Below are 10,329 nucleotides of genomic sequence, written 5' to 3' on the forward strand. Positions count from 1 at the left end.
ATGAGATCATCCCATAAAAGGCTTTCTCTCTCTCTCTCTCTCTCTCTCTCTCTCACACACACACACACACACACACACACACACACACACACACACACACACAAGATCCAATTCAGTCAACCAGTCTAAATATATTGAATTTAAATCTTACAATGAGATCATCCCACAAAAAGGCTTTCTCTCTCTCTCTCTCTCTCTCTCTCTCTCTCTCTGTCACACACACACACACACACACACACACACACACACACACACACACCATCCAATTCAGTCAACCAGTCTAAATATATTGAATTTGAATCTTACAATGAGATCATCCCATAAAAGGCTTTCTCTCTCTCTCTCTCTCTCTCTCTCTCTCTCTCTCTCTCTGTCACACACACACACACACACACAAGATCCAATTCAGTCAACCAGTCTAAATATATTGAATTTAAATCTTACAATGAGATCATCCCATACAAAGGCTCTCTCTCTCTCTCTCTCTCTCTCTCTCTCTCTCTCTCTCTCACACACACACACACACACACACACACACACACACACACACACACACACACACACAGGAGAGAGAAGTAAGTTTCTAGCTCAGTCAAGCAGCCTGGGAGCTGCTGAATTTGAATCCACCAATCAGAGAGCCTGTGCACTTTTTCCCGCCAAAACAGGTGCAGCCGTTTTACACACACAGAGCACAGAGACAAGATTTCTGCAGTGAATTTCTCATAGTGAGGATTCCTCTCAAACAAATGGCCATAATTTCCTAACCGTAGGGGCTAGAACAGTCATTCTTACACCGTTTTGTTCAGAAGAGATGGGGAATCTTACAGTGTTGACAATTTATCATTAAAATATGAATTATTAAAGATATTTGACTTCTAATGCACCATAACTGAGTAGAGGCGAAGCAAAAACTGCCTTGACTTGCCCTCAAACAACGCTTTCTAACTCTAAATCTATTTGGAGTATCAATATCATTTTTTCACCATAAGAGACAGCAGGCTTTGGTGAACAATCTTGGAAATTTTCAGGTCTCTGTTGAAATCCATTAAAAGATATGACGAGAGAAAAAGTGGTTCATTTCAGAGTTTGAAATCTGAAGAAATCTGAGCGAAGGACTAATTTCCTACCCTCAAACAAGTCTAACTCATTTCAGAACGGTAATAGGTGAGAAAGAAATTCTTGAATTGTGAGCGTCAGGAGTGTCTGAAGATATACTGGGACAAGCCTTATGTCTTAACTTTGCTTCGTTAAGGAGATATGACGATTCGAATATGCCTCTCATTACAGAAATCAAGCGGTGATTTTGAACAAGCTCTCCATTGACTTTCTATGGAGAGTTTTGCGACTTTGTGTTGGTCTGAGGAGATTTGCCAAAATTCTATAAATCTCACAACCATGATAGTGACATTTTCGGAAAGCCAGCAAAATACCTACGTTTTGATGTATAATTTGTGGAAGTTGAGTGCAAATTGAGCAAGTAGCAAGAAGTTGTTCGGACATGAAGAGAAGACTGCAAAACCTTCAGTGGCACACTGGAAGCCAAGTGCATAGCAACCATAACAACGCATGTATTTTGTGAAAAATCACAATTTTGCAACTCAAAACTTTAAGAGGCATAAAAATAAAACGGTAAAAGATTTGAAAAAGCTGATTTATTCCTGAATAGCCCAATAATTTGAGAACATTTTAAAGTTTGAATGGTTGTTCTACGTGAAAGTAGGAAAAAGTAGTTAAGTTTCAAAAACAAGCAAGTTTTAGCAGAATTGCGGAAGTTTCCCATTCATTTCAATGGGACAAATTAAAGGAAAAAAACGTAATATTTTAAAAAGTATAACAGTATAAAATACCAAAAGATATAGCCGGAAAGAGCAAAAATAGCAGAATAGTTTAAAATTTGAACGGTGAAAATCGGCTGAAAATTGTGGAACTAGATCCACGGCGAAAAGTGTACGGAAACACCAAGAATAACTAGAAAAATTTGCATTTCCTGCGAAAATGCAGTGTGGATGCTGTAATGCTGAATCTGTCTGCTGAAACTAGCAGAAAAAGCTGAAAAGTTGCAGAAATTGTAAAAACTTTGCAGAAGCAAAGGAACTTTGCTAAAATGTAGTAACTTAGCAGAACTGCAATATCTTAGAGGAAACATAATACTTGGCAGAAATACAATAGCATAGCAGAACTTAGCAGAAATATTGTAACTTACCAGAAACACGATAACTTGTCAAAAATACAAGAATTTAGGAGAAATTGTATAAGATAACAGAAAGAATATATTTAGCCAAACATTCTTAAACATTACAGAAATACTATGATTTAGAAAAACAGTACAACATAGCAGAAATGCTGCGATTTACCAGAGACACTGTAATTTACTATTAATATTGAATTTTTTTTTTTAAAAATACTATGTTTTAGCACAAATACTGTAATTTGACAGAAATACTATCATTCGGCAGAAATACTATGTTTCAGCAGAAATACTCTGGTTTAGCACAAATATTATAACATAGCAGTAATAAAATTATATAGCAGAAATGCTATATTTAGAAAGAAAAATATAATATAGTAGAAATACTATGATTTAGCAGAAATACTGTAATCAGCACATATACTGTAACATGACAGAAATTCCTCCACTTAGTAGTAATACTATAACATAAAACAAATGTTATGATTTGGCAAAAAAAACGTAATTTGGCAAAATACTATGATTTAGCAGAAATAGTATGATTGAGTAGAAGTACTAAGATGTAGTAAAAGTACTTTGATTAAACAGAAATACAATTATGGAGGAGTAATACTTTAAAATGGGAGAAATATTGATACACACACACATACACAGAGCCTAAAGGGAACAGTATTTGTGCCATGGAGTGTTAACAAGAATCTGAGGTCCATATTAGAAAAGCTGCTAAAATCATAAAAGTTTGCAGAATTGTAATAAATGATGAATATGAATTAGTGGTCTGTGATAATGTATTAATTTGTAGGGGAAAAAAACATGTTGCCCAAGGTGTAATTAAACCCACGACCTTTGGGTTGCAGACCTGTTTCATTACCAACTGCGCCACTGGGAAAGAGAGCGAGCGCCTGGAAAACAGGGTGATGAGCTGTCAGAATTAGATTGCGGTGAGAGGCGAAAAACGCTGTTTTTTGGAGTTACAAAACGTCGTGTAACTCAAAAACTAGGTGGACTAGAAGCATAATTCTTGTACTGGGTGAATCAGCGTACTTTCGTGTACTTTGAGTGTGATTTGCATTGCTCTTTGTACATCTGTCGCTGAGATATGACGAGAGAAGAAAGGGCAGACCTCAGATATGACTGGCTGGCTGGGAAGCCGTGCAGGCCCTGATATGTAAATTTTATATGTATGAGTCCTCACAGAGGATTAGCTGCCTGGGGACCTGGCAGAAATATATACAAATAGTATGATTAAGCATAAATACTACATTTAGTAGAAATACTATGTTTTAGCACAAATACTATAAAATGTCAGAAATACTGTAATTAAGCAGAAATACTATATTTGGCAGAAACACTATATTTAGTACAAATCTTATGAAATAGCAGAAATAGTATGATTTAGCAGAAATGCTGTATTTGGCACAAATCTCATAAAATAGCAGAAATAGTATGATTTAGCAGAAATGCTGTATTTGGCACAAATCTCATAAAATAGCAGAAATAGTATGATTTAGCAGAAATGCTGTATTTAGCACAAATACTGAAAAGCAGCAGAAATGCTATGACTTAGCACAACAGTAATAACTTATAGAAAAATTGGAAAAGCAAAATGGACAGCTGGAAAAATCCTGAACATGCTAAGGGTCCCTCAAATCTAATTGTTAATTGAAAAAAAAAAAAAATCAGCAAAAAAAAGTATAACAGTCACACAATCACAAATATGGGCACATATGGAAACACACATGCACAGAGAGACACACACAGGACCAAATTCAGTCAACCAGTCTAAATATATTGAATTTAAGTGATATAATAAGATGCTCCCATCAAAAGGCTCTCTCTAGCTCTCTCTCTCTCTCACACACACACACACACACACACACACACACACACACACACACACACACACACACACACGAACACACACACACACACACACACACACACAAGATCCAATTCAGTCAAGCCGTCTAAATATATTGAATTTGATTCTTACAATGAGATCATCCCATAAAAAGGCTTTCTCTCTCTCTCGCTCTCTCTCTCTCTCTCTCTCTGTCACACACACACACACACACACACACACACACACACACACACACACACACACACACAGGGAGAGAGAAGTAAGTTTCTAGCTCAGTCAAGCAGCCTGGGAGCTGCTGAATTTGAATCCACCAATCAGAGAGCCTGTGCACTTTTTCCCGCCAAAACAGGTGCAGCCGTTTTTACACACACAGAGCACAGAGACAGGATTTCTGCAGTGAATTTCTCATAGTGAGGATTCCTCTCAAACAAATGGCCATAATTTCCTAACCGTAGGGGCTAGAACGGTCATTCTTACACCGTTTTGTTCAGAAGAGATGAGGGAATCTTACAGTGTTGACAATTTATCATTAAAATATGAATTTTTAAAGATATTTGACTTGTAATGCACCATAACTGAGTAGAGGCGAAGCAAAACTGCCTTGACCTGCCCTCAAACAACGCTTTCTAACTCTAAATCTATTTGGAGTATCAATATCATTTTTCACCGTAAGAGACAGCAGGCTTTGGTGAACAGTCATGAAAATTTTCAGGTCTTTGTGGAAATCTATCAAAAGATATGACGAGAGAAAAAAGTGGTTCATTTCCAGAGTTTGAAAGCTGAAGAAATCTGAGCGAAGGACGAATTTCCTACCCTCAAACAAGTCTAACTCATTTCACAACGGTAATAGGTGAGAAAGAAATTCTTGAATTGTGAGCGTCAGGAGTGTCTGAAGATATACCGGGACAAGCCTCATGTATTAACTTTGCTTCGTTAAGGAGATATGACGATTCGAATATGCCTCTCATTACAGAAATCAAGCGGTGATTTTGAACAAGCTCTCCATTGACTTTCTATGGAGAGTTTTGAGACTTTGTGTTGGTCTGAGGAGATTTGCCAAAATTCTATAAATCTCACAACCATGATAGTGACATTTTCGGAAAGCCAGCAAAATACCTACGTTTTGATGTATAATTTGTGGAAGTTGAGTGAAAATTGAGCAAGTAGCAAGAAGTTGTTCGGACATGAAGAGAAGATTGCAAAACCTTCAGTGGCACACTGGAAGCCAAGTGCATAGCAACCATAACAACGCATGTATTTTGTGAAAAATCACAATTTTGCAACTCAAAACTTTAAGAGGCATAAAAGTAAAACGGTAAAAGATTTGAAAAAGCTGATTTATTCCTGAATAGCCCAATAATTTGAGAACATTTTAAAGTTTGAATGGTTGTTCTACGTGAAAGTAGGAAAAAGTAGTTAAGTTTCAAAAACAAGCAAGTTTTAGCAGAATGGCAGAAGTTTCCCATTCATTTCAATGGGACAAATTAAAGGAAAAAAAACGTAATATTTTAAAAAGTATAATAGTATAAAATACCAAAAGATATTGCCGGAAAGAGCAAAAATAGCAGAATAGTTTAAAATTTGAACGGTGAAAATCGGCTGAAAATTGTGGAAGTAGTTCAACGGCGAAAAGTGTACGGAAGCAACTAGAATAATAATAATAACTAGAAAAATTTGCATTTCCTGCGAAAATGCAGTGTGGATGCTGTAACGCTGAAGCTGTCTGCTAAAATTAGCTGAAAAAGCTGAAAAGTTGCAGAAATTATAAAAACTTTGCAGAAGCAAAGGAACTTTGCTAAAATGTAGTAACTTAGCAGAACTGCAATATCTTAGAGGAAACATAATACTTGGCAGAAATACAAGAGCATAGCAGAACTTAGCAGAAATATTGTAACTTAACAGAAACACGATAACTTCTCAAAAATACAAGAATTTAGGAGAAATAGTATAAGATAACAGAAAGAATATATTTAGCCAAACATTCTTAAACATTACAGAAATACTATGATTTAGAAAAACAGTACAACATAGCAGAAATGCTGTGATTTAAGAGACATTGTAATATATTATGAATATTGTAATTTTAAATAAATACTATGTATTAGCAAAAATACTCAAGTTTAGCACAAATATTATAACATAGCAGAAATACTATTCTATAGCAGAAATGCTATATTTAGAAAGAAAAATATAATATAGTAGAAATACTGTGATTTAGCAGAAATCCTACAATATAGCTTAATATGGAACAAATACTATGATTGAGCAGAATAGTTATAACTTAAGTGAAAATATTGGAAAGGTAAATTGATAAGCTGAATAAAAGGAACATGGTTAAGTTAAGCTGAAAACCAATTGTTGTTCACCTGTGAAAAAATAAAATAAAAATACATTTAGAAAAAAAAACAAATAAGAAAAGCCAACAGATACACACAAAATCAAATATGGATACACAAATCAACAAATACACAAGAAATCAAATATGGATACACAAATGTACAGAGAGACACACACAGACAGAGTCTATGCCAGTCAACCAGTCTGAATATATAATATTTTTATCCAACAATGAGATGCTGCCCGAAAAAGCGTCTTTTGTGTGTCTTTCTTTCTCTCTCTCTCTCTACACACACACACACACACACACACACACACACACACACACACACACAGCATCAGCAAGTGAACAGGGGCTGTTAACAGCATGTTTCTAGGTCAGTCAAACAGCTGTGAGCTTCTCAATTTGAATCCACCAATCCGAGAGGCTGTGTGCTTTTTCCCGCCAAAACTGGTGCACCAAGTGCAGGCTTGTACACATGCAGCACAGAGAGAGACAGATTTTTGCAGTCTATTTCTCATAGTCAGGACTCCCCTCAAACAAACAGCCATAAATTCCCAACCGTGAGGGGCTAAAACGGTCATTCTTAGACCGTTTTGTTCAGACGACATGGGGAATCTTGAAATGTTGACCATTTAAAATAAAAATATGAAATATTATGGATATATGACATAGATGATTGGTTGCCTGGGAAGCCATGAAGGCCCCAATATGCAAATTTGAATGTGCCAGCCCTCAGATATGATTGGCGTGCTGGGAAGCCATGAAGGCAACAATATGCAAATTTTAATGTGCCAGCCCTCAGACATGATTGGTTATCTTAGAAGCCATGAATGCCCCAATATGCAAATTTGAATGTGCCAGCCCTCAGATATGATTGGCGTGCTGGGAAGCCATGAAGGCAACAATATGCAAATTTTAATGTGCCAGCCCTCAGACATGATTGGTTATCTTAGAAGCCATGAATGCCCCAATATGCAAATTTGAATGTGTAAGGTCTCAGATATGATTGGTTGTCTTAGAAGCCATATAAAAGCAATAAAATTGTACTATGATTTGGTAGAAAAACTATAATTACTCAAAAATACTATATTTGGCAGAAATACAATTTTTGGCAGAAACACTATAATTAGCACAAATCTGATGAAATAGCAGAAATAGTATGATTTAGCAGAAATGCTGTATTTAGCACAAATACTGAAAAGCAGCAGAAATGCTATGACTTAGCACCAGGGTTCGTACGCCTTTTTCAGGGTCAAATTCAAGCACTTTTTAAGCACTTTCAAGGTCCCTTTTCAAGCTTTTCCAGCACCCCCCGCCAAAAAAAAAAAAGAAAGAAAAGAATGCATGTTTCAATTCGCATCACCTCAGTAAGACCATGTGAAAAGACACCTTTGCTCCCCTTTGTTAAGACACAGAAAATAGAAAAATACCCCACATAAAAATATTGCAAAAGGAAACGGCCGTCTTATATACATAGTGTATAAACTCAAAATGCACATTTCACTTAAAAATTAAGATGTGAAAATGTGAACAAATCAACTTGTTAGAGATATGCTTCTCCTGTTGAAAAAAACAACAACAAAAAAACAAAACAGAAATAAGTCTTCTCATCAGATATTGATGCTTCTTTCCTGTGTGACAAAAAATAGATGTTTGTTTGTTTGTTTGTTTTTAAGTTAATTCCCAATAAAACTGTTTTATTGCTAACTACATTGCTGTCTGTATTATTGCTGAAGTCCTAAATGATCACCTTTAAAGTGTTTGTGCTAATAACATCATGTCAGACAGACAATGGAGAACAGCACTGACTGAGAGGCTTTGAACAGATCACATAGTTCAATTCAACATATAAGACTTTAAGAATGCACAAGCATCTACTTAAAATCTAATTTATCATCCGTGATATTATTATGTACAATTCCAATGTATTTTGTTCATCTCCTTAAATAAACAGGCAGCCTTAAAGTATGAAATATTCATATACAAATACACATAAATGTGTGTACTGTCTGAGTGGCTGATAGTGTCCCACAGGCCTCAGTGTGAACTTGAAGACATTTATAATGTTTAAGGAGTTTAATGTGTAGGTGCTGACGATAAACACATTTTGAATGAAAGCCGGGGAACTTGGGTAGCACAGAAACAAGTGGCTATTCTTTGTGACCATATGGATCGGTCCCTCATATTACCATTGTTTCACCCAAAGGCACCAAGTTAATACTTAAAAAGCTGCAGCAATACACACAAATATAAACAGTACTTGGTGACAACTTTGCTTTTAGCCTTTAACCCTCTGGTGTCCAGGGTATAATTGGTCATTTTGACTACTTTTGATTTGGCCTCTATATTTCACCTTTACCTTTCACCTTTATTTCAGCACAATTTATCTAAATTCAGACATAATTTAAAATACGAGTAAAAAGTGATATTTTGACTGTAAAACCACAAGCATGTTTAAGGAATCATTTTCATAACTTGAAATGGAAATTGTACATTTTAAAAAAAATATGCACAAGTTTTGCAAACAACAAAGTTACATGGTACTATTTACCTAAAAAATGCAGCCAAGGCTCAGATGTTTTTATATAACCATTTAAAACTATTTACAGAACAATCAGGTGCTCTGCGTCAAATAAGAAGGCACACAAATTATTTATGCAACTCCAAAAAATAGTTTGTGTCCACTATAACACAGATGAGAACAGCACAGGGATAAACCTGCAGGTTTGACGGCAGGTGTGTCACTCAGCGTTTACACTGCAATCTGCCTTTGGTGGCTTTTTTGCAGCAACTGTGACATTCACTAGTAGAACTGACACACAAAACAAAAACTACACACTAACTACACAAGACAACACACTAACTTCAGACTCCAAACACGGCAAACGTCACAAATCTCTCACGTATCAAAACTCTCTCTCTGTCTTTCGCTCACTCGCTCTCTCTCTCTTTCGCTGGTCACTCCTAAAACTTCCCCCTCTTCCCAAACGACCAAATTGCACATGTTGCCATATCATTTTTGATTGGTCGACATGGTACATTTTTCCACCAATAGGGAAGGAGTGTTTTTTCTTTTTCTTTTTTCACTCACAAGCAAAGCGTCTTTGCTAGCGCTCTCCATAGAAAACGCCGTTTTTTTACCGTTTCTTCCCGGAGTAAACGCCACTGTTTTATTAAAAACAAAAAACACCGGTTTTACGTGGCCTATCAACACAGTTTAAACACTGGTATATAGCTTGAAGTCCGCACGTTCGACCCAAGTTGAAATGGAGACTCTGGGTCGACCCCAGAGGGTTAATCAGAAAGCCTTAAGTTGGCTAGTTATGTATCGGGCTAATGTTTAAAGCTTTCACTTGAGTAAATTAACTCATATTACTGCTAAGTAATGTTAGCTAAGTTCACAGCATATTCCATAATAGCGCTGCCATACTGCATCACACTCAGTGCATTTCAATCATTTCTCCAGCGATAGCTAGCAAAATAATAATCATAATTTTAAAAAATTGCATGCGTAACGTACACGTACTGGAAAATTATTTACTAGCACTCACCTATCATGCGACTGGAGAGCGCAAACTCCGCCACTGTCGTTTTCCATCATACACTCATTTAAACAGCAACCTACAGTTATGTTAGCGCACTCATCCCCGACTGGCCGAGGGAGGGCGGGTCACACGTTGAAACAGACGCAAGGAAGCCCAGGCAGGGAAATTTTGCTTTTACATTTTGCGACTCATTTTTATTTCTCTATCTGATAAGAAAACTATTTAATCAGATAGTTATTTGTGGTGAATGAAATACAGTTACATTTTCAAGCACTTTCAAGCACCACATCTGAAATTCAAGCACTTTCCCAACCTTGAAAAGACAACATTAATATTCAAGCATTTTCAAGGATTTCAAGCACCCGTACGAACCCTGTAGCACAATAGTAAT

Source organism: Oreochromis aureus, unplaced genomic scaffold (genome assembly GCF_013358895.1).
Source record: "Oreochromis aureus strain Israel breed Guangdong unplaced genomic scaffold, ZZ_aureus HiC_scaffold_349, whole genome shotgun sequence".
NCBI lineage: Eukaryota > Metazoa > Chordata > Actinopteri > Cichliformes > Cichlidae > Oreochromis > Oreochromis aureus.